The 26836-nt window shown below is 38.4% G+C and overlaps 1 protein-coding gene across 1 annotated transcript in view; it reads left to right on the forward strand.

Moving 5' to 3' along the window:
- The first annotated feature begins 479 nt into the window (after positions 1-479).
- Positions 480-26836, forward strand: part of LOC129730755 (ejaculatory bulb-specific protein 3-like) — a 39578-nt gene continuing 13221 nt past the window's right edge. The window contains exon 1 of the mRNA XM_055690311.1: positions 480-636. The gene's annotated coding sequence lies outside the window, so the exon portion shown is untranslated. The remainder of the gene's footprint in view (positions 637-26836) is intronic.

A 26836-nucleotide genomic window follows, 5' to 3' on the forward strand; every position in this document is an offset into this window, starting at 1 on the left:
TTCCAGGGTTTGATTAAGTTGAAAGGTTTTCGATTCATTTTAACAACTAGTTTTTTGGGCTTTTCAAGTCATTAAAATTTTTATCTCTCGATCTTTGTTGTTCTAGAAGAGGTCGGATTGATAGGTTTGCTGCCTGGCGTCGTTGATGTCACTTTAGCAAATACCGATCATAAGTTGGCGTTGGTGTATAGGAAATATAACACAAAAATAAGTGGCACTTAAAAAAATCTGTGATTGCATCGCTCTCAGAACCCGAATAACACTCCACACACTGACCACAGTCAAATCGGGAGTTTTAATGGGAAAACAGCTGGCCCAGCTCACCTCTGTTTAACACACATCGGATTAAACCTAGAGCACACTTTAGCAGTGGGTCGATCGGTCTGTCGGTCGGTCAGTCGGTCGGTCCGTGTGATTCACGGCGGTGCCGGTGTGTGTTTCGTGACTCGTTGCCGCATAGCGGCAAAGGAAGCGGAGTGGTGGCAGCTATAAAACGAATAAGTCGACCGAGTGGCGCGATTAGTAGTAGTTTAGAGCTTTTCTAGTGCAGAAAGTGAGTGAGTAAATAATTTGCGGTAGCCACGTGCGGACGTTGATTTCTGACAGCAAGATCTTAATCGTGAAAACTAAACGAAGGTGAGTGAAGCCGCCGGGTATGAGCGGCAGCATACCGAGGAGGGAAAGTGAAATACAGCCCCGCTGGGGCTTGGGAAACCGGTGCAAATTGCGTTTGATATGCGAAAAATTGCCAAACCTGGCCTGCTGGCGGCCTCAACGGTTTGCCGGATGGCAGGTCACCAGCGAAAGTGAAACATTTTTTTAAATACATTAGAACTGGATTTGAATAAATTAGAATTGTGCAAAAGGTGTTCAGAAAAAAGTGACCATTCTCCGGTAGGGGAATCGAGTCTGGTTGAGGTTTGTTTGTGTATGGCAGTGCAGTTTTGAGGAACACGCATGTGACACTTTCAGCCATTTGATGCATGTGGTTAGCCACGGTGTGGTCGGTGTTTCGAATCAGCATGGACTGATCAAATGCAGTGTTTATCGGCTCGCTCGCTTGTTCACTCGCACTCGGTAGGTGGAAGTCTACATATAGGCTGTGGTTTCGAAAGCCTCCTCATAATGTTGAATGGATTTCATAATTTAATACCACCCCAGCAGGTAGCATTGAAAGCTCTGCGAAATCGGTACTGATGCGAGCAGCATACCGGGACCAAGTTTAGGCCTGACATGGCCGTTGAAACGGCTGTTTCAGACCGTTATGCAAGCGGATAGGCTTCGTACTTTTTAGATCGGTTCCTAATGGAGGAAGAAGCCGAAGTTCGTGATAGAGCCTAATAAAGCAGGCTTGTTCGAACTTGAGCTGGCAGCTTGTTTGTTAACAGTGAAGTAGGTTAAAGAGTGTAGCTACCGGTTAGCCAATTACATTTCACACTTTGTACAGATGAAAAATGGCTTGTTATCACAACTAACTATTTTGGTTAATTACTTCGATATATGTCTGAAATAATAAAAGGTTAATGATGTGGTAATTAACACAGTTGGTTCGCAACGTGCTGAGCCTATAATTATTTCAGTGTGATATAGTTAACAAAGTTGAATGGAAATTTTAGTTCTAGTAACTTATGCCGTAAGCGAGGTTTTTTTCTAGTTATTTTTTTTTTCTAAGTTCATTCTCAGTGGAAGTTTTATTTGGAGAATGTTCTACCAGTTCATTTTCAATACCAACTGATGATGCAGGAAGTATAAAAATGTGGATTGAATGGTTACTTCAACATTTCAGAACATTAATTTATAAGCACTTTCAAGTTATAATGTATCCAGTAATAAACTTGAAATAGAATCGGTTTTTACTTTTGAGTCGATTTTCAAGTTTTTTCGAGCTCAAGAAAGTGAGAAAATTTCAAGAATTTAATTTTGTAAATTTAACCCATTTTCAAACTACGCGTTGACTAGACTTGTTTTTGATAATCAAATCAATGAATCCTGAGATCAATCAAAACATTTTTAGATTTTTCTTGTTTTTTGTAGCACAGTTCCAACATCAAGGTTTTTGGGCATTGGAGTAAAAAAGTTCTTTTGGAGCTCATGGGCTTTTAATTTTCAAGCCATTTACTACTATTAAAGTTTTTCAGGACTTCTGTCTAGGACTCATACCGATATTCGCAGTTATTGCGATTGTAAACGAGCCGCTGGTTTTTAGCAAAGGTTTGTGACCCTTCAAGTTCGTCATTGAAAAATGAAGAAACTGCCGCTCTGTTAAATTCGGTATCTTTGTATTTTGAAACTTTTTTTTTTGGGATCATCAAGACTCCTAATATATTCTAAAATCAATACCATTAAGCATTTTGTCTCATTCGAAAAATTAAAACTTAAGGGCTTTGAATTGCTCAGACTCCTAAACTTTGGAATTTTAAATACTTTGAGCCTCTGAACGATTAACAATTTTAGATTAACCAGAATTATATTACTTGTTCAGGCATTCGATTTCTTAGAACGTCTGAGGTCATTTAGTAGATTGCCCTTTTTTATCTCTCATGTCTTTCGTGAACTAGTAATGCTATTATTGGACATCAGGACTGCAAAAATTTCTAAGGCTTAACATAAGTTTTGGGTGCTCCTGACTTCAAACAAGGTCTGTATTCTTTAGAAACCATCGATGACATTCCCTTAACTTAATATCTTTGGAACTATTGAATATTTTTGTATTCATTCATTTTTCAGATCTACGAACACTTAGAGTTTTGATAGTTTTCGGACGATAGAAAATTTTTAATGCTATGCAAAACTGGAGAGTTCTAGAGGTTTGAGGCCAGCGGATCAGTTAGATTAGTAAAATGTGTTTGTTTTTGAACTTTCAATTTCGAAAATCGGGACGCTTTCGATTTTTTTTTATTTGAAATCCTTCGAGACAACTGGTTTAATTTTTTTTGGGCATATGAGATCGAAGTTTTGTAAATTTCTCTCAGGTTTTCCTACAAACCTCTATTTTTAATTGCTTCTTCAGGTTAATAACCTCGAAAATAAAAAAAATGTAAACTTTGCCACACGAAAAATTCTTACTTGTTACTTTGTAAGCAATAACGAAAAGTTGTCCTGCTTGTAACAAATTTGTTAATTAAAAAGCAATAACATTCATCTCCACTGAAGTACCAACAAATATGATCACAGACACAAACATATGCTTTCTTGCAAGCGGATGCCAGCCTTGTTGAAAACACACTCTCGTTGGAAGAAAAAGGATTAGCAATCGCATGTTATTTTATTTTACTTCTCTATTGTTTTTCCCTAAACTTCATCGTGTTACCCGCGAAAAAAAAACTTAGTTCTTGTTTGATACTAAAATACTCATGCCAATCTAGAAGCCACAGATTCCCTTAGAACCGTAGACCTACGTTAAAAAGTACGACTAATCTTATGTTGGCGGGTCGTTTTCGACCCCTGTATATTTTGTATGGTAACCCATGGAACCCATTGATGGAATATAGGAAGCACATATTATTCGAATAGTCTTCTGCGTAACACTTCACAGATTTATTATTATTTTTTTTTTTTTGAGACTCCGGGAACATATTCGTTATCACTACTAGCTTAAAATTCTTCATCACTCAACTTTTCTGAGACACGACTGATTTCTTCATTCGATATTTTATCCAGCCGACTCAACATTTCAATGAAGTAAAAAAAAATAGTTGGAGGATGATAGGAATACGGTATTTTTCCATATTTCGATGCTTCGTAGAAATCGTCTTCTGTCGATCCTTTGTACGCTTCTGGGAGTTACACTTATACATCATATTTATATGAAGAGAGCTTGAGATTTTTCTACAAATTCTAAATATATTCGTTTACTCACTAAACGAAACCGCTCTGCAAACTGCTATTGTTCTAGAACTGTAATACAACAATCTGACGTCCGTATGTTACCGGTACGGTTTTGGCATGAGAATGATGGTAAAATGTCTGAATGGTACCTTTCATATCAAGGTTTTGTCAGTTACTTGGAAAGAGGGCGGAGCGCGGCAGAATAGGAAATGGTAGGGAAAGTAAAACATTTTCGAAAACTACACCGGCCGCAACAAAATTGCAAGGATTTTTCGTCTAAACTGGGTCAAAAACTATCCGGTTACGTAGGTCGACAACGCTGTTCGCAATGCATTTTTTTCCATTTTCAAGCGAGGTGTGGCGAGATCTATCCGACCTGACGGGTTAAAACAAAAAACAAAATAAAAAAAAACACTAGGAATAGCTATTGAACAAAACAGTGACGTTTCTAATTGGACATTTAAGCCTGGAGCGCTACGGGAGAGATTCTGCTTATGTATGAAGATAAGGAACTGAAATGAACCTGAACGTTGCAGTACTAATGCAGCAGGTAAAGCTTCATTAACATACGAATTGCGGCTCATACGAGCACGTAGCCATCATTTATTTTGTTACTTTAAGTTTATTACCTTTTGTGTCTAATGCGCGGTCATTAGACACAAAAAGTAATAAAATACTGCCCAACAAACAAAAGCTTCTCCGTGTATTTTGTGTGTGCATTTGTGAAATTGAATAACTTCGCGGTTAAAATAAAGTTCATGGACTCCAGTTTTCAGCCTTCAAGGCTTTTTGAAAGTTATAGAGATTTGCCGGACTAATAGTTTCAACACTTTCGAAGAAATTGTTACGTTCAAGAACAACAGACTTTTTTATTTGTCTCTCGATAAAGGAAATTTTCCGACATGACATAACATGATTCCGTATCTGTATGGAACAGTCCGAAAAACTACCATGATTGGAGCAATTTTGCATATGTGAGATTGCTCTGATATTTTACAAAAAAGTATTTCAAATATTTACCGGTATCATCAAACAACTTCTCCTGATAATGTTCAAAAAATTTCATTGATATTTTTCAATAATACTATTAGTAAAAAAGTTTTGAAAAATCGTCTATTTTCGAGCACAATTCGCCCTCCCGATTGCTATCATGCCTTGTTTTGCAGCAGAGATAATAGAATTCAGTATTAGAAAAAAAATTTTTTTCGGTAAAATGTTTCTATAACATATAAATTTCATGTAGGAACACTTCTTGTACGAAATAGGGTAAATTAACTTATAATGAACCTCTTTCCTATAGTGGACCACCCTCCAGATTAACTGAATTTATACAAAAACTAGACTGCCTGTGATCGCATAATTGTAACATTCGACATTTTATGGATTTCGTGCTTTTTATTGGGAAATGCTTAGAATAGTATGTACTTTTTACATCTGGAAAAATATGCTTATGTTTGTGTGAAAAAAGTCGTAAAAAATACCAAGTTGTTTTGTCACATAGCGTAAATAACCACATAATTGTCACACTACTTAACTTTTTCAACTTTTTTGTCGAAAAAGTTTCCATCCAAATCCACATCTGCATCCTTTGGAACTCGGAAGTTATTCTGGTCCGGTAACCAACCACCGGTGATCCGTTTCTGATGTTCAGCTCATGCTTGTTGAATACATGAAAAACTTCTTTTTCCATGTGATATATTCCAAAAGTAGCTTGAAAGTGACGGCATAAATGTATCATTGCAAAAATGTCAACCAATTTGACTTCAAAAGTAATATTCAATGTATACATAGTGTAAAGTAGTGCTTTCTTCATGACACTAAGTTTAGTTAAAGTGTCTATTTGCGAGAATATATTAGTAACAATGCATTTAAGGTCAAAATATAAAAGTGCGAATTGCTCGAACAACCAATTTTGCAAATGTTACAAATATGCGATTATGGGCAGTAGAGGTTTTATAAAAAATAAAACTTCCGTTGGGAAACATTTTGTCCAGCCAGTCTGCATCACAAAAATTTATTAATTACGATTTACACCAAAGGAAATTGAGTTAATCTGACGTGTAGTCCATTAAAGGTTAATTTAGTAAAGGGGTCCACCATTGGTTAATTTACCCTATTTGCTGTAAAGTTTATCAATGAAATACAAAGGCATGTTTTGTATCATGATCGGAATAGCTTACTTCTGAGACTTTACCGCTCCACTTTGCCTGTGTTTGATTTACTAATGATGGATTTCACGTAGTGTAAATAACCTTTAGTGAATCCTTTGTCTATAGAGGTCCACTCGCAAAATTCCCTCATTTTCGCGAAAACTCGAGGGATTTTCAGAAAGCTTCCATAGTGAAACATATTATCCAGCCAATCTGCAGCCATTATAGGAAAAGGGTCCACTGAAGGTTAATTTACCCTAGGTACAATTCATGGCAAAGTTGTCGTTAAAAAACCTCTTTACTTGAGTGCTCTTTTTAAAATGTTGAGAGAAGGGGTAAATGAACTTTTTTTTATTAACCTACAGTGGACCATCTGTCAGATTAACCTAATTCCTCTCAACATAAATAAGAATTTATAAATATTTGTGAAGCAGATTGGCTAGATAAAATGTTTTCCGATGGAAGCTTTCTGAAAATCACTCAAATTTCCGCATAAATTGAGTTAATCTGACGGGTGGTCCACTAGGAAAGGTTTAGTTTTTGACTGTCCACCTAAAACCTTTTGAATTTAAATGGATCCGAAACTAAATGGCTGACCCGATTATGATACATTTTTTGTTCCGATCATGATTCAATCTCTACGATTCGATAAAACGGTATAATAGGGTAAGTTAACCTATAGTGGAACTAAATTCATGCAAAAATTTGAGGTATTGTCAGAAAATTTCCATCGGGGAACAACTTATCAAAATCATTTGAAAATTCCGATTTATGTTAAGAGAAATTGAATTAATCTGACGGGTGGTTCACTATACGGTAATAACACATAGGTGTCCACTATAGGTTAATTTACCGTAGAATAAATGAACGTTGGTTTTGCTATAAATTATTGTTTCTGTATACTAAAGTTTGTTTCATTTAGAATTTAGCCGCATACAATTTCTGATTTATCCATGAGGAAATAACGTACAAAATTATTTCGCGTGGAATTATTTCACGACCATTTTGAACGGTGAAATGATTCCACAGAGATGCCATAAGTCTGAAAGTTGATTGATTTGTGATCTATGTGATTTATTCTTCAGTAACGAAAAGAATCAGAATTTGATCCGTGCCTTAAAGCGGTCAAATTTTCATTTTCTTGCCCGATGAAAAAAATGCAAACTAGTTCAGGAAATTTTCCATACCGAAAAAAAAAAAACATTTCTTTTGATGCCGAATGTCTTGGAAATGCAGAACACGTCAAGATCTGGTGTTATCAAAAAAAAAAAAAAGGAAAAACGACTTTCTGGGACTTAGAGATTTTTGAGCTGGGAAACAATCTCATTTCACTTGTCCTATTCTCAAATTCACTTCACTGTCAATCTCACTCCACGGAGGTGATTTTTGTCACCTCACTTGAGGTGGAATCGGGAATAGGTCTAAAAAAGTGAAGTGAGCGTGAGAGTGAAATATATTTCACCGTGAAGTGACTCCCGTAATATATGTTTTTGCAGGGTTTTCAATAAACTTCAAGGAAAAAATACAACAAAAGAAATAATTGGCTGCTGTTATTATGAATTTTCTAACTTTTCATCGAATACTTCCAATCAAATTCTGCTCAGTGGCAGCATCAACCGTATCAGCATATTTTTCCTACCACTTCGCCATATCAGATAATGTTTTGATTGATTTGCCACACTTCTTCAATTTACGCTTAACTGTTGCCCAATATCTTTTGATGGGACGAAACTGTGGGCAGTTTGTTGGATTGACCCTTTTCTCGATAACATCAACATTATTCTGCTTGTTTTAATACAGCCCGGGCGCAGTGACAGCTGGTTAGATCGGATCAGAACTTAACAGGGCCTTCGTGTGACTGGATGAACGGCAAAACTATCTCCTGAAGACACTTGTTCTTGTGAACTTGTCCATTCATGGTTGTCCCAGTAATGAAAACTTTTGTCTTCTTTCCACAGCTACACAGCTACAGATGGCTTGCCAAATCATCAACTTGCGTGCCAATTTATACGCGAAAACAAACTTGAACGGTTTTTTACGGTTAGCAAGGTAAACTTCCGACCCGGGATTTGTCCAAAGTCCATTTTGACATATGTTTCATCTTCCATCAAAATACAGCCGTTGTACTCTGTCAGGACTTGCTATAGTTTTCTTACTCGGGTTTTGGCAACCAGGTTCTGTTTTAGAGCAAGCCCACCAGTGGCTAAATTTAAGTTCCTAAAGCTAGTTTGGCAACTCCCACCATAACGCGGCAACCGCACCGGGCGTTGCTATGTTGGTTTGGGAAATAGCAATCCCCACCTCGGGTAGTAGCGAGTTATTAAATTTGGCAACCCGATAGCAACGAGCCGAATCGTTGCTATTTGATGAAATGTCAAACTGTTGTTTTTTTGTGCTCGATAGTGAATGTTCGTAATAATATTACGAAGATGATGAGTGTTTCGAATGCGGACTCAATTGGTCGGCCACGGAAGACGAGATGTTTTGCCTCGCTTGTTAAACACGTCGTAGAACGCAAGTGTCGGCGTGAACTACTACTCAATTTTGTTTCTGATTGAGCTGAATTTTTGCACAGGGTGTTTTTTCGGGCAGGTGAACATTTTGTAAAGGTTTTCATTGAAATGACCATTTTGGTTGGCATTTTGGTGTGCAACCTACACGATGCAGAGAGCGCAAATCCTCACAAGAATTGTCAATATTATTCAATATACCTGGAAGGTTTAAGCAAATCTGCTCGGGAGTATTACCAACTATTTTTCTCCATTTTTTTTGGCTATTTACTAGGCTGAGAGCCGCCCCGAATCATTCCAAAAACCCTATTCTTAATCGCGTATAAGGAAATTTGTTTTGCGAAATCACTTCCTTCATCACTAGAATCAACCAAATACTCGAAAACAATTTCCGCGTTCTATATTCAAGTTTTTTTTTGGTGGCAAATTTTGAAATATTAATAGCAAACTGTGGGAACCAAGACATCATAGAATACAGAATACAACTAATGAAAGTTCGCCAGCTTTCAGTAGAATAGTCGTTTAAGCCAACGTTGCGGGACGTGCCCAGTTTTACGAAATTACTTTGAATAAACATGTAAGGATGAAAAAATCCATGTACGCACAAGTAAAAAAACCTGCAAAAGAATTATGCTATCGATAACTTTGGAAAACGAAAACAAAGTTAAAACAAAGTTGCGTGAAATGGAGGGAACATTTTATGAAGCAGAAAGAACGTAGATCATTCCGGAAAAGATTGACTGACGGACAGGTTGGTTATTACTAGATACGCAAAAAATATGCGAAATACATCACAAACAAACATTTTGCCAACGCTGGCTAGTGACGGTCTTTAGAAATTGGCAACTGCCGGTGTGAAAAAGAGATAGTGGAATTGGTAATCCCCATTAGCAACGACCGGTGCGAAAATCGGTTGCTATCCAAAATAGCAACGGCCAGCGTTGTGAAAAATAGCAACTCAAATGGCAACTCACCGGTGCGCTTGCTCTTAGCGACCTGTTGGGTTGTTTGCTGTCATGATACAACCGTAATCCCCCACGAACAGCCCTGAACTGCCTGAACAGCCTATAAATGTTGAAAGTTTTTTTAAAACCGTCTGCTGGGGTGACATTGGGGCAGGGTGGTGAGATTTAGCCAAAACGAGCAATGTTTGTATGTGAAAATATTTGAGATTTCTAGAACCTAATGACTCAAATTCAATACTATATGAAACATGACTTTGATGACAATGACCGGTGCAAGCATGGCCGGATTTAGTAGTTGCTGGGGGGTTGGGGGTGGGGCAGCAAATATTTTCGTGGGGCTCTCTTTTTTTTAAAAAAAAAAGGTACGAAAATTTTAAATTTTGAATATGACTCAACGCTTCGCTGGAAGCTGACGGGCAAATAAAACGTCTCCACTCTGTCTTCTCGTCTGGTCCAGGACTAGGAGGCCCCTCGTGTCGAAAGGACCGCCATCATTTTTGATTTGGCTGAAACTTTGCATAGACGTTTTTATAGGCAAAAGATGCCGCTTTGTTTAATTTTTTGGAACACGACTCATTTTCGAGAAGCTATTGAAAAATGCTATTTTGGGAAGGTATTGATGATTACACATATTTTTGGGGCCAAAACGGTTTGTTTGATCGGTGTAACGTTTTCGGCAAAATTGTAGATAATAATTTTGTCTTTCCGAAAAAATATACACTCTGAGAAAAAAATATTTATTTTTTGAAAAAAAGTTAAAAGGAAAATTAATTTTTTTTTTATCTAAATAAGCTCATTTTTTTAAAATCTTATTTTGCTATATAAAAACTACAAAAGATTACCTATACAATGCAATCGGTCCGATCATGGAGAAATCAGTAAGAAGCAAGCCATGATATTTTGAAAAAAAAAAATACATTTTTGATGGAAGGACAAAATTATTATCTAAAACTTTGTCGAAGAGACTATACCAATTAAACAAGCCGTTTTGACTGTAAAAATGTTTTTAATTCCCCATAGAGTGCTCTATTGAAAATTAAAATATTTCTACGGACAAAACGGTGTGCATGTATGCTAAAGTTGTAGATATCCTGTCTTAGATATATGTCCTACAAAAAAAAAAATATATCACCCAAAAAAAAAATAAAGTAAAGAATTTTTTTTTTAAAAAATCATATCTTTTTTTTCCTTGATTTCTTCATGATTGGACCGATGGCATCGTTTAGAACGTCTGCGCAAAGCTCAGCCAAATCCAAAATGGCCGGTTAAATTGGTTGCCCGTTTTTTGTGGAATTGCTCATTCTTTATAAGGTAAATTAAGCTACACCCAACGCAAACGGGGAACATTTTATTACTTTAGGGCAATTTTTTATTACTTATTGTGTCTTATGACTGCGCATTATACACAAATAGTAACAAACAAAAAGTAATAAAACTTATGACGGCCACACGCTTGTATGTGTTTCTGGAGGAGAACATACAGCCAAGCACCCACCGCAATGCATGTGTTAGCAAGACTTCACTCGCTGCATTTGTATTGATGCAACGATCAGATTCATTTTTGCTTCCCTTCATCCACACATAATGGGAATCTCACCCGTCAACCTCAAATGTCTAATTAGAAACACTTTCGTTTCGTCCCCCAGTGTTTACATGAAATGGAAATATGTAATACTGTCTGACCAGAGTTGCCGAAGTTGCGAATATTGTCTGGATAGGCACGAGTATTGTATTTTCAAACAGGTGCAAATGAGTTTCCATGAACCAATGAGTATGTGTTTTAGATATCTTGCAGGAAAGCGAATGTTTTTGTTTTTCTCTAACGCAGTTTACAGATCGTGATGTCATTTAAAGACGCATTTCAAGTCTTTGAAATCATCAACGTTTGCATACTCTATGACGGGGAAAATGCTGCTTGGCAGCTCTTGTCATATTTTTTCTCTACTCCGTATGCGAACTAATACACGCACATCGGATGAATTGGAGATTGAATAAACTTGTAACAAGTGCAACATATGCGACGGTGTGTGATTTTTTTTTGCTTGAGATGGAAAGTAAGCAGTTTTCGACAGAAAGAATCTTGCATGTGGTTGAAACGACCATTATTAGATAGTCGTACTCCCGTAACACATGCTAAATTTATGTCAGTATGTATTGTTACTTGACTGGGGAAGAATTTTATTGCCTTTAAAGTAATAGGTTTGTTACCCAAAAGGCAATTTTGCGCTATTGCTTCTAAAGTAATAAGGAAAAGTTTTGCGTGTATAGTTGACCCCTTTGCTATAGCGGACCACCCTCCAGATCAACTCAACTTATACGAAAATTCTAGTGGATTTCAGAAACCTCCCACCGGGAAACATCATATCCAGCCAATCTGTATCACAAATATTCAGAATAATAGAAATAATAAAAGAACGGGGTCTACCATAGGTTAACTTATTCCATTTTCGGAGGCTAAAATTATTTGGCTAAAATATGAGGTGTTTCACTCAATATAATGCAAAAATCTTTGGTTAAGTTCCATTTTGTTGCTAAGCATCAACAGCTACTACCGATCTAAATGTACGCATAATGGATAACACGCGTATTATGCATTTGGCCATGAAATGATGTTTTCTTCTATTAGCAGTTGATATTCTGGAAGCCGCAATTTGAAATAACTTTGACCGCTCTGAGGAACGATTCCCTGTTTCCGAAGTCCGATTGAGCTAAAATTTTGCATGATGACTGTTTTCACGTCTGTAAGAAAGGTCTAGGGTGTAAATTGAAAATCTTAAATCGGGGGACAAAATCACGTCCAATTTCGAATGCTTAATAGGCGACATCAATAAATTACGTAACGCAAAAAACCCAGTTATTGGACCCCAAACTCCCCATATGTAACGAAACGTAACTCCAACACCTACCCCCCATAAAAACAACGTAACGCTGTAGAAAAAATTGCCTTATAAAAATGCTCGTTTTTGGAGAGTCTCTCCAGAGATTTTTTGTTACGTAACGCTGATCATACCTCCCCCCTCCCCTTTGTACCAAATTGTATACTTGTTCTAAATAGATTTCCTTCGCTCTTACAGCAATCGATTAGAAAATTAGCTACGCATCCGCCAAAATACAGTGAACTATTGTTCTAATGAAAAATGGCGAGCTATTTTTTAATGTATATTCCGGCTAATCAAAGCTGAAAATAAGATTAAATACTATCCAATATGGGTGTTTTCGAAACTGGGATTATATCTAAAGGCCGGAAATCGACCATTTTTTTCAAGATGGTGATTTCGGAGACGGCCAAATATCACTGAATTTGGTTATTTCTAGAACCGAAATAATACCCAGAGACCAGGAATCGACTCCAAACGCAATTTTGAAATCGACATTACATCCAGAAGCCTGAAGTCGACCATGACCCTAATTTTGAAATCGAGGTGGAAATTACTCGTACCACCCAACATAAATATTTCCGGAAACAGAAGGACTCCAAATGCCATTTTAAAACCCAAGGTGGTATTTTTGGGTTTCGGGAAAACAACCTATAATGGCCACCTTCTAATATGAGTTTTTCTGACCCCAAGTGCTTTCCTTATGGTTGGTCTTAGTATTTAGCAGCCAACGCTAAATTACTTGATCAAATTGTTATTAAAATTATTTGAACGATTTCAATAAAACTATTCGAGGTGGGTCAAAATGTGTTCGAGGTGGGTCAACAAAACGCTTGCAGTGCAACCAATATCATTTCATTTTATGTTACCGTAAATCTAACAAAGTTTTCTAGCTTTGTTATATATTAAGTCTAGATAACGTTGAAACTATGCGAAAACAACTTTAATATTCAAGCTACAGAAACAATCAATCTTGAAAGGTTGTACGTTGCTTTTTATAATCAATTTATAATTAATTGAAAGTGCCACTGACGAGACGATTGTCGATCTAGTTGCACTGCGCGCAACAATACATTAGCGCTGGGTAAATGTTTTCATAGCAACGCATTTGCGCATGCGCTTTGTTATGGCGAATTCTGACCCACGAATGCGCGAATTTCTTTATTGCACTGGGTCAGTGCAGATCTACCCAAGAAAAAAACGACATTGCGATATACTACGCATGTAAGAAAGAGATGCCAGATAGTTGTTTACGAACTAAGCCCATGTGGTAGTGGGGTAAATTGACCTTTTCGCAATGAAATAAATCAGCGAACATTCTGTAATGCATAATCTGTTTTCCTTTTATTGACAAATAGAAAACGGTATCCAATGAATGGCGCATGATTTTCAGAAGTAAAACACAATGTTTCACCATAAAATTTGAAGCGCACGTTGAACTTTGTATTACAGGCATCGCAAGGTTGATTTAATATTATTTCTTATTTTTCGGTGATTATTCGAAACGCCAAAATCACAATTTTTTTATTGTTCCTAATATAAATCAGCGCCGTTCTGCAATCTTTTTATTTTGAAGTTTTATGCTTGCGTCAACGATGTTTTGATTAGTTAGCAATTTCTTACCGTATTGGTACTCGAGATGTATTTGTAGCTTCAGTCTAACAAGTTGGCGTGCTTTCATGAAGTTCATAATACTTCATATGGCATCAGTACTTGTTTTAGTAGCCTCCAATTTTTGCGCTTTTCTGGTGATAGAGATGTCATGGAAAAGGTAATGTCAACTGAAATCTATAACTGAAGGTTGTATCATTGGAGTTTTCCCAACTTTTCTATTACAACGTGTGTTACTTGGGAATAACATTTTTTATACCTAGTGTGAATCTAAATTATCACGGAAAAGTTGAATATTTAGTTTTTTTTCTATCCATTAGACACACCTTTTTTGATAGACAGAAATCTGTTGATGTGCCAAATTCGATAACCTTCATATTGATTTCAAAATATTATAACGCACTCAACAAACTGCTAGAAATGCCGATGGCAGTTGGCAATCCAATTTGATGAAATCTTAAGAACTGAAAAGTTTGCATAGTTATTTGCGTGAATCACTTGGTAAATAACATTTTGTTGGCTTTTCCGAAGTTCGAACGGATCAGCAGTGCACGTTAAAAATAGATGAACAAGAGTCACCGTTGACGATGACGTAATTGGTTGTTTTCTTGTCTAAAAAAGCTAAACTCCAATCTCATGTTTTGACGGCTGTCGAGATGGGTAATTATCTGAGCCGTTTCGAACTCAATATAATGAATAAAATTTAGATAATCAAATCGCATAGGTATAGCCAGACCCTCAAGGGAACAGTCGTATACATACTCATGGCGATATAAGTGATTTTGTGCGAAAAGTCTATTAACGTCTCACGAAAAGTTTCCCCCGTAAGCAGTATTTGAATTTGCATATAAACATCGGTTTCTATGACGGGAAAGAAAACTCCAAGCTGGTACCTACGTGTATCCTTCGTCCGCTCGTTCGTCATCTCGGAACCATCGACGTTAGATATCGATTCAGAATTCTAATGAAGCTGATGATTCCCCTTTGTGCATACAGTTGGGACGTTACATTTTATGAAAACACTGAGCAGCTGTGCTGATGTGAGCAGCAGGGATTTCGAGTGACCTCTAGACGAAACATGACTAAATCAGTAAGTTTTGGTATTCTTTGTGTGAATGTATCTTTGTTTAAAGTAGTTCAATTATTTACCCAAAAGTGATGATGATCGTCATCTTGGCTTCGAAAAACAACTCACGTTGAAGACAGTTCAAGTATTTACCATACTCATGGATGATAGCCAACGGCATACGCAACCAGCGCCAGAGTCGGGTTGGTCGGTCATGGGAACTGGAAAAACCACACACCCATGTAGGGGAACAATTGTAAACAGAACACGCTGCCGCCGAAGCGGTCAGCCAGCCACTCGGCGGTGATGTGTGGAGCAAGGTTCCCAATTTGAAATCCACGCTCGTCAAGGCCAAAATGCCGCCAGCCAAAACAAGTGTTTTTGCAAAATTATCAACCTACGTGTGCGAGACAGACACACACACACATACTTTGTTAAATTGTTACGCCCGCGCGGTCTAAGCGAGGTCTTTACGATGCGATGTTTAGTTTTCTTTGCCATGAGCTTCTTAAACACACACTCGAAGCTTGTTGTGGAAGTTGTGAACTATTGCGTGACACCCGGCAATCAACACTCGACTATCTATTGACAGGCTGCCTAAGGGTGCACTACTGTAGATAGAGCTACATTATTGTTGCTGATTACTATCAACGATGAAAACAAGTAGCCAAGTGTCGTAATAGTGGGTTCCGATATGTTGTTACTCTGAGAGTTCCGAGAAGCTGGCTGGCAGCTGACCGCGAGCCGACCCTGAAATCTGACTAATCTGGATGAACTTGAATATAAACGCTGCATGTAAACATGTTAATTACTCATATCGCTAATATTACCCACATGCTGATGAGAATCTACCAGATAAGCATTGGAATATTTTATCGTTACGCGGGATAATTTGCCTTTCGAAGTGGATTATGATATGTTTGGGTGGGAAGGCCAAATAGTTTGATCAGCAATTTAGATTAACGTTCGTAACCAATAATTGTCTTGTGCTCGTGTCGGTTTACAAGGGGTTTCCAGATACTAGAACTGCTTGTTCGTAGATCACAATAAAAATTCGCAAAATTTATTTCGATAACACGTCGGTTAATTAAATTTGTATTTCTGTGCCATTTATCGGTTGATGCAAATTTGATGAAATAATTTGGTTTCCAACAAGCTGTTCCGCCATCCTTATGAATCACATTTTGCCATCCTTCACTGCACCACAAGCCAGAAGGTAACCGAGCGAGTAGCAGCATGGGTGCTGTTTATCAACAATAATTACTTTGGTAATGCAATTAGTGGTGCTGGTCAAACATTATAGAATTATCGACTTGCTACCACCCTGCTGGAGCCGTCAAACCACAGATTTGTCGGCACGGCCTAGTTGGAATGTAATTATCGCTAACATCAACCACAACCATCGCCATATTTGCGTGCTCTCTGGCACGGAGTTCTGTGGGTAGCTCAATAGGAATACCACACGGAGTTTTATTGAATTATTATTAAATTTTACGTTATCAGCGTACCAATTGCGATTTTGGTGGTTGAGATTATATTTACGATTTTTCGTGCAAAAGAGCCTAATTCATTACCCACAGTTTTGTTTAAATCTTTTAATCTTGAAAAAATATAGTTGAAAACTATTTTCTAGTATCAAAAAAATAGCGAACGAATCAAATCAAATCACGAAGCAAACGTTCGGAAAACATACGAACATTTTGCAAATTTGTTAGGTTATTTCTTTTGTGAAAATAAAGATACCAACTATCGAAGATTGCGCTTTAACAATGGTTAAAACGTTTGGAAGTTTGTTTACTACTTGTAATTGCTACTGTTAAAATATTGCATAATTTGTGTTTTGGGCTCTTAGGCTCGGATATTTTTTCAAATCATGTTTGCGATCGGTGTTGACAGGACGTCAATAAAAAAATAAAATGTGTTAGAAATGAAGGAAACAAACAAGTTTTTTCATCGCCAGAGCCAGTAATAAAACATGTCAGAATGATGAGAATAAACAAAAATACAAAACAGGTATACCTAGAAGTTAACATTAAGCTTCGGGTTAAGGTTTATTTCTATCTGCTTTCTCTTTTTTCAAATTGTTCATTCAGATGAAAAAAACGTTCACTGACACCTCAGTTGTGCGTCTACAATGTCGTCGCTATCGATAATAAAAAACATTTTAGCTATTTGTTTCATAACATTGAGAAAATGCAATTTCAAATGAATGTTATTTCACAATTTTGTGCTTTTTTCTACACATTAAGGCAAAGTCTTGGTGGTACATTCCGATTCGGAACTCGACCTTCTGTTTATTATACATAGACTTTGCAGCCGACTGCTAAGTGTACAGGACAATTGCGGGGCTACCGCTACGATCCTACTGACACTAACAGTCTCTCCCGAGCCGGGACTCGAACATACGACGACTGGCTTGTTAGGACAGCAACGTACCTCGAGACCAGCTGGGAGGTTGCCTATATATTACTTTAAATATATATGTAGATTTTTCTAGGGGTTTTCCTATTCAATAGTTGTATATTACGATATGTAGCCAAGCGTAGCGTAGCCAAGGGGAGGGAGGCTTTCATCCTATTATTTTTAATGTTCATTTTCGGAATTAGAAAGTGCAAAAGTTCTTCGAATTTCGTTTGGCAGCAGGGCTCAAAAGCATCTTCTCGAAAAAATTCCTCATGCAAAATTTCAGCTCATTCGAACTCCGGTATGTGGATCCTCAAAGAAAGTTTTACTTTTCTGATTAATGAAGAATGCACAGAAATTTTTCCTAACGAAGTTCAGTTGTTTCTTATGAAATTACCATAATCGAACTTTTTTCCGTTTGTGCGGAGAAAATAACGACCACCATGAAATCAAATTTGTTGCTAGATTGATTTTAACAAACAAATTCAACTTTAGCCTAATCTACTGGACAGACATCACTTTCTTTTCCGATTTTCCTCCCTGTGCTTCTTTATATTTTTATGTCTTAGTTCTGTCCCTGTTTTTTATTTATTTATTTGGTCTATTCACCAACAGGCAAGCAAGTGCCCCAATGCACAGTGGTCCAATAGTCTAGTCTAGTCTACACTAACACAGCCAGTACTTGAAAGGATCCTGGAAAAACCCCAATGCACAGTGTTCCAATAAGGCAAAAAGTGGAACTTTATTCCATAGCGCCTTTCAACTTCATCCTAGCTTAAAAGCGTCGCAAATTGTCAAAAAAATATGAAAAGTTTACTATACTAAAAATAAAAAAATAACGTTTTTGTGTTAAGAGATAGAAGAATAAATTATTCAGAAAAGTTGTAGAAGATTCAAAAATATGAAACTTTGTTGAACAAATAAAAATCCTATCTTTTTTCGGTACAAAGTTATAAAGTATATTACATGGAACTTACTAAAAAGTTAGTTTTTTGTACTTAACTTTTGTTAGTTGCATTTTACACGAAAGTGTAGTTCGGAGGAATTGTTGAGGCATACAAAACACACATTTTTGCCAAAGATCATATATCTCCAGGACTTTTCCTTACAAAGTTATATCATATTTTAGCCTATTTTTCCTATAACTTCAAGAACGTATAGGTTAAAAAGGGGCAAGTGGAACCATGATGTCAATACTTTTCCTTGAAGTTAAGCAGAAGTACTATAAACTCCCTTAGATTCCATTTGTTCCAACCCACCTATATTAGAGTACGGCGAGCATATATTACAGTAGGTTTTAATATATCAATAATACTAACTTTTTTGTGTCAAGAGATAGAGGAATGATTTATTCGGCAAAGTTTAAGAACGTGCAAAAATATGAAACTTTGCTGAACAAACAAAATTCCTATTTTCGTTGGGAACAGAGTTACAGAGTATTTTATGTAAAAGTAACTTAAAAGTTAGTTTTTTGTTCTTAACTTTTACATTTTACAAGAAAACGTTGTTCTAAAGAAGCATTTGAACATACAAAACACATATTTTTGTTGAAGACCACACATTTCCAGGACTTTAACAGAAACTGATTTGCCAACCTTTGATTTTCTTCAACGCAGTAAAAACACATTAAAATACATACAGTTGAAATTTAGGAATTGTAAAAATTCATCTCACATATTTCTGCTAAATCAAGCTAGTTTTCGGAAATTTGAGGCGAACATTTCAAAGATTAAATTATTCTTAGTGTAGTGAGTGATTTTGTTTAGTGATTAAAAAAATAGAAAAAATAGAAAATATGCGTCTTTTCCTGTTTTCAGTTGTGTTTTCATGTTGTATGAGATGAATATATGGGCTGAGATGAATGATGGAGCAGTTCCCCTACCGTGCAAAAAAAAAAAAAAAACATGTAAAAAACAACCGCGTTATTTGGAAAAAACGACGTAAAAACTGCGTTATTTGGAAAAACGTCGTGCAAAAAGGTAACTGTGTGAAAAACTCCCTACTATAGTCTGTTACCGTTACTGTTACCTACTATAACTGTTTTACGTAAAGACGAAATTCGTGCAAAAGACGTTAAAAAAACCGCGTTATTTGAAAAATCGTCGTAAGAACCGTGTTAAATGAAACCGTGTAAAAAATACTTTACTGTACTATTTCAAACCATGCAACGGAATGTTGCATCAATTATCTATCTGTGTATCTGTAAGCGGAATCGCTATGATATAAAGAAAACACTTCACCTCTTGAGTTATTCGCGTCTATTCTGTCTCTTCAATATTATTCCGCAATCAGGGGCGGATTAACGCGAAGACGAAGCAGGCGGTCGCCTGCTCGTCAATCATCGAAGGATGCCAAATGAGTGAGCGAAAAATTTGAAAAAAATAAAACTCGAACGATAATAATAATTTGAATGTTCGGCAGATTATCAACTCCTCAAGGACTGCCTGGCAGTGCCTACTTCTTCAGAAATGCCCATAACATAAACTTGACAATGATGAGCAGGGGGATGCCAAATCAATTTTCGCCTGCAGCTCGAATTACCATTCGTCCGCCCCTGTCCACACTTATATCCCTACTACAACTCAACCCGTATTCACAGTGAGTAACGTGAGTGCGCCAAACCACTTTTTTTTTAAATCCCGCTTCGCTACATAACAGTCTATGATTCAGCTTACCCCCTCTCAACCTGCCTGCCTCCTCAATTTTATTATATTATTTTGTTTTCAACAGCTCCACTCCCCCCTCAAGGTAATTCTGGCTACACAACTGTTACGATACTATATGATTGGAACAGAGGAGATGTTGAGCAGATATTATAGAGCATGGAAAAGTTTATGAAGTAGAAGCAGTAATTTTTGAGAATTTCATGTTTTTTTTCGGTTATAACGTTGGCTGAAAAGTCTTCGGCCTGTTAATTTTATCTCAAACCTATTATATTTTTCGATATAACCTCTATCTAGAGTCCTCTAAGAGTGACGAATGACAAATGTTGAAAAAACCCAAAAAAATACCTATCGACCTATCGGGAATTGAAGCCCCGCACGATATGAAGGGGAGTTTGTCTTTGCCTTCACTTTACCTCCTTTACGACTAGGCATTGTAACTTTGATTAAACGGAATAGCGAGGGGATATAAAAAACCCGTGTGATTGTCTTAAACACCTACAGAGAGAACCTACGCAACACTAGGCGGGGCGGCGTAGGTGATAAAATGAAAGAATTTGAAAAAAGGGAATAACAAGTAAATAAAAATAACTAATTTTTAAACATAACTCTTTTTAAACTGTTTGGCAACGTTTTGGCGGAAAATAATATCTACCTCAAGTTTGTTCAATTTATCGTCATTTTGGTCATCTGCTGTGAAAGGCTGCGATGTTTTTGCAACTGTCACCTGCCAGGTTCTGCAGTGCTAATATCAGCCGTTGCTCTGCTTGCTGAGGGTTGAGTCTGTTTCCAGTAAACCATCCTCTTGCTGCAGTGATCGGTTAAAATATGAAGAATAAATGTTTGCATGCTAGCCTTTGTACCCTGTGTTCCGTGTTTTGGTAGACGCATAACTTATTTTCAAATCGATTGTTTTAAGAATAGAGGAAATCCGTTGGACACTGAAAGACGATATTATCGGTTTTTGAATTTGCAACCATATATTGACGTAAGACGTAATTCTACGTCAAAGCACTAGCCAACACATCACCGGTTGATTGCTGTGTTTTGGGTGCTTCGAACGACTCTCACTAAGCACTCTGCTGACTTTCATTTAAACGCAGGAGTGTAGTGGTTGATCCATCGTCCCGTATCAATGCCCGATTTTTCGTCGAAAGTTCGGCACGATGGTCTTCTTGATCAATTGTTAAGAATAGCGACATCCATCGCGTGTGAGATCGAAGACTTAGCCCTTATAGAACTTTTGATACTATGGCGTATTCATTTCAACCAAATGAGATTACCAATTTCCACTCCAGCACCACCGGAACTCCCACGTTCGCTAGGGTCGATACCGATGATATTAATGTCGTCCGCAAAACCAAAACGCCTTTTAGAATTCGTCATGATGGTACCGTTTCTTGGCACGTTTGCTTTTCGTACTGTACCTTCGATGATGAACAATAAGTTGGAGAACGTATCCCCCTGCTTCAGTTCATCTAACGTAACGAACCCTACAGATGTCTCGCCAGCATGGCATGGTTTCGATCTCCCCAGCGTTATACGACTCAGCCTTATAAGTTAAGAGTCTGCATGTTATACTCCTGGAACTTATCGAGGATCTCTCGCAGGATGAAAATGTGATCCTTCGTGGAACGTCCCTGTCGAAAACTAGCCTGGTATTCGCCGACGAAGGATTCCGTTAACGGTCTCAATCTGTAGAACAGGATAGAGGAGGGAACTTTGTATGCGGAGTTGAGCAACGTAATGCCTCGATAATTGCAACGATCCAGTCGAAGACAAATTTGGCATATGATGCCTCCCAACTAGTCGTTTGCTTTGCTTCCTGCTTTCAGAAGTTCGGCCGGGAAAACAGCCTTCCCAGCGGCCTTGCCGTTTTTAAACTCACCAATCTTGTTCGTCGGTCATAATCCTCATCCTATTCCTGTTTTGCTCCTCTTTCTTTTCACCGTTCAATAGCGCGTCGTCGTCAAAGGTTCGTTCAAGCTTTTTTTTTTTTTTATTCTCGCTTATTTTCCGTCGGTCTAGTTCCGCCACTGTTGTGGCCAATCACCGACGCCCAGGGAGGCGACTCCACACCCAGGACCCTAACTCACGACCCGTTTATTAACGGACCGGCGCCAACGGCTTTACTTCCTCATGCGATGGAAGGCGTGATCCCAGAGATTTTTCGCCTCAGAAAATCTCCCGGTGTCGGCTAGGATTGAATCTAGACCAGTTGGGTTGGTTGTGAGTGGATCACGCCACCTCACAACCATCGACACCTATGTCGGCGGTGGGATTCGAACCCAGGCGTCGAGCGTGGTTGGCGGAGACGTTACCAACCACACTAGGCCCCCGCTATAAGATCTGGTGTTATCTAAGAAAAAGGAACAACGACTTTCTGGGACTTAGAGATTTTTGAGCTGGGAAACAAAAACACCGTAATAGTAATTCTTACGCTTCGTTAGTATGGCGGCCAAAAACCAAGGAGACCACGGCAACGAGGAAGCTACGTAAACTTCAGCGGCTAGCTTTTCATTATTATTTATTATTATTTATTGAATTAAATCCATTCGACTAGCAGTCTTAATGAATTAGTGAGTGTATGGCTGGGAAAAGCCACCTTGAAGGTCACTGGTAGGCGACTATCAAGGCGGCATTAAAATGTAAGCATCTGTTTTTTTTTATTTCCATTGCCGGAGCAATGCGGAGTACACCTTCAAAAAAAAGAAGAAGCTATTCCTTTGAATGAACACGTTCAACTAGAGGCCAAGAAAAGTGCACTTAAGCTCAAACGACAAAAGACGATACTAGACGGGGATAAGGGTCACTTGAAGATCTTGAATCTTCTACCTTCTGAACCAGCAACGAACATAAACAGTGATTGGATGGAACCTAAATCCAACTAGGACAGCCCATACTCAGTGTATGAACCCTCTCCCTCGGGTAAGGGATGCGGGAGGACCTCGCGTTCGTAATGGATTGATCAAGTTCTATGCTGACGGTTCAAAAATGGGGATCATAACAGGAACGGGAATCTACGGTCCTATAACAAAAATATCAGTAACTATGGGAAACTGGCCAACCGTCTTCAAGGCTGAAATAACCGCCATTATAGAATGTGTGAATATTTGCCTGAAAAGGAAGTATAGACACGCCAACATTTGCATTTTCTCGGACAGTCAAGCGGCACTCAAGGCCTTGAAAGCCTACAAGTGCTTGTCTAGAATTGTCTGAGACTGCATTTGCCTTTTACAACAGATGAGCCAGTTGAATTCTGTGAATCTTTACTGGATTTCTGGTCACTGTGGAATAGAGGGCAATGAACTTGCAGATGAACTCGCCAGATTTGGTTCCCAATCAACCTTCATTGGTCCAGAACCGTATCGTGCTATCTCAGACTGTGTTCTGAAGGCTGAGCTAAAGAAATGAGAACAACGAGAGATTGCAATTGGAAGGCAGTGAAAACTCTTAACCAATCAAACAGATTTATAACACCAAACACAAAATTTCTCAAAAGTTCCTAAGTCTCAATAAGAACGATCTCAGTATGTTCACTGGCCTAAAAACTGGTCACTGTCCGAGCAAACATCATCTTCAGAAAATTGGTTTCACCCAAGATGATATTTGTCGCTTCTGCAGCTCAGAAAGCGGAACCTCGGAACATTTGCTCTGCAATTGCGAAGCAATAAATAGACGCAGACTTCAGTACTTCAATAAGGGCTCCCTAGAACCCAAGAAAATCTGGTCTGCGCTGCTAGTCAGGGTAACTAGTTTCATAAATCAGATTATTCTCGATTAGCACCTAGCTATAGCTCGGTCGGTCTTTCACTTTGTCAATAAGTGGTAGACAAGCTTGAAGCGCAGTACAGCAAACCGGGGCATAGCACAATAATTCAAATACATGGACGCAGTGGTCCAAAAACCCCCCCAACAGAAAAAAAAATTGTGTGAGCAGAAAAAAATTTACAGCTCTGTCAGTCGAACCCTAACCGTGATGGCGAAAACAGTGAAGCTACTCCGTTTTGCCGGCGAATTGCCACGTGTCAGTAGTGTTGGACGACGAGACCTATTTTAATTCCCCCACAAAGGAAGTGAGCTCCGACGTAAAGTTCATTTCACACCACAAAGTGAAAAGGGGATGTCAAAATCGCTATTCTTTAGCTCCGGACTGGTCATGAACGGAAAAATTTATAGTACGAAGTGCCTGCCGGAAGTTGCTCCGTTCATCAAGAAATACCATAAGGACGAAGACGCCGTGTTCTGGTTGGACCTGGTGTCGGCCCACTACTTTAAGCGATCGCTGGAGGAAATGGAGCGGCTGTATTTAGAAGTGGTACCCAAGTCGGCTAACTCGCTCAATGTCCCATCGAGAATTTTTGGGTGAATCTGAAGCGTAAGATCTACTCCAACAGTTTTGTCGCGAAAACTGATGGGGAATTGATATTATGCACTAAGTTGAAATTTGGAGTGGTCGACCAGCGACAATCGATTTTTCTCTCATGCCGTACATTATACCTAACGTCGGAAGTAGTGCGCTGTATAGCACATCTGATTTGCTATACAGTGCAGTACTTCCGACGTTAAGTATAATACACGCTATGAGAGAAAAATCGAATGTCGCTAGTCGAAAAGTTCGACTTTCTACTGGGGCAACAATAAATGAAATGAAGAAAGAACACAAAAATATGCCTACACGCATGTTCTCGTCCGGCATAGCGAATGTTCCGGTCCTCCGGTCAACTGTCGGAAGGCTGTTCACAAGGGCGATGAATTTTTTTGCAAGTAAGCTAATATACCTTCCGTGGGAAATTGATCAAATTGAATTTCTGCCTTAGTTTTTTTAACGCCATCCGAAAAAAGTTTATGTTTTTTTCAATGCAAACGTTGGAGCGAAGCGATTTTCACTGTAAAGTCTATTTTTTAAAACAAGACGGTTAAAAAATTAAAATTGTAAATTAACTTTCGCATCGATCGCTCCAGTTCGGGTGAAACGTTTTATACTCTACGTTTCTCACGTCATATATGTTCGTATTTCCTTCCTCAAAAGCTAGCGTTCAAAAACCAATGAAAGCTCATAAATTGTTCAAGATTATCAAGAATACTGAATATAATCAGTATAATAACCTAACCTCCCCTTGGGCGAGCTCTGAAAATAGGCCTCAATATTCAAATCCGATCACCATTGTGATCATTGGTAACAACCGCGCAATCTAAAGCATATATCACAAAGAAAGCTTCAAAAAGCGTGCCACTGATGCGGTCGAATCGTGCTTCTCTGGGTTACCAGTGAGGCAATCTGTTTTCCCATCCAGTTCGATTACGCTTTCGCTTTCCATTTGTATTTTTAGCAACATCAGACAGCGAAACGAGTTCTACCCCGAAGGGGGCTCATTTTTCGGTCAGGTACTGAGCTGCTGTTGCTGCGTTTGAGGGGGAGAGGGGAAACCCCCCTAAAACGAACGACACAGGGCTGTTGTTGATGCTGATTTACTACGAAAGACAGAAGCCGTTCGTTCCCCGCAAAAGAGCAGTATCATTGAAGCCGAAAGCAAACAATAATAATGTTCATCGATCGATTTCCTGGTCGGTTCCACAGCCACAGCGATGGCAGGGGAAGTTGAATGACGTATCGAATAAATGCTTCCGATTCCGGTTCGCTGATTGATGGCAGCGATATATTCGGTGCGAGCTGTCAAACCAGAAGCTTTGCGTGATGGTACCCGCCGACCCACCAATCCTGTTTTTTTCGTTATTGAATCTTTATGATGATGATAATGGTGGTCATGATACAGATGTGGATTGAATAAGAATAAATATGTTCTATTACAATTCGATGGACAATCTGAATAATGAGCATGCACTGTTAATGAAATGCATTTATCTCTTAAACGTGGCGGATTGTCCGCCAATCGTTTCGGTGGGTATCACTTTTATGGGTAACAATTTGTCTTGGTTTGTGGCTGTAATTTGCATATCAATATCGGTACGATACGTTAGATGGTGACGTTCCATTTTGTAAAATATCTATTCGCAGGAAGCAACGACCAAGGCTATGGACACCAGCGTAAGGTGCCGTGCGTAGAATTAACTGGAATATTTACCCAGTTACGGTATATCCTGATTACGTCAACGGTTTTAGTTGAAGCACAAAGCGGAAACAGCTGTTCTGTTAATAATGTCGCCAACAGAAATCTGTTATTGCAATATGTGCTCACTGTTTGTTCCTGTTTTGTGGGCTCTCAAGCTCTCGACAGGATGTCAAGGATACAAAAACTACATTTGATTGTTTTTTTTTGCTTCACCCCAGTGGCTGGCTTACGTAACGGCTGATAATTCAATCATTTCATGACATCAGACCGAATCTGTTAACAATGGCAAATTGGATTTCTTCAGCAGAATTCACGATGTAATCTGGTTGAAAATTTTACGAAACCCTTGTTGTTTTGGAGAGTCTTGTTACGAACGTGTGTTACGGGCCGTGTCTTTCGCTTCTAGAACCACATGCGAGAACCATTCTAACGAGGATTGTGGTTTTTGGTTTGCGAAAAACCGACGAAAGCAGTAACATTAGTAAGCTTGTATAACGATAATGGTAATTGACGTTTCTGGTGCGCCTACACGGTAGATTTGGGAGTGTGTATTCACTTGAAATGGTTCATGTCTGCACTGTGGGCTGGTGGGTTTCGAAACATGGTTCAAATTGTGTTGCAATTACGACGAGTAAAAGAATTTTCACGTTTTGCTGAGATTTTCTTAAGTCAGTCTAATGTTAATGCATG

This window comes from Wyeomyia smithii, chromosome 3 (genome assembly GCF_029784165.1).
Source record: "Wyeomyia smithii strain HCP4-BCI-WySm-NY-G18 chromosome 3, ASM2978416v1, whole genome shotgun sequence".
NCBI classification, from domain to species: Eukaryota; Metazoa; Arthropoda; class Insecta; order Diptera; family Culicidae; genus Wyeomyia; species Wyeomyia smithii.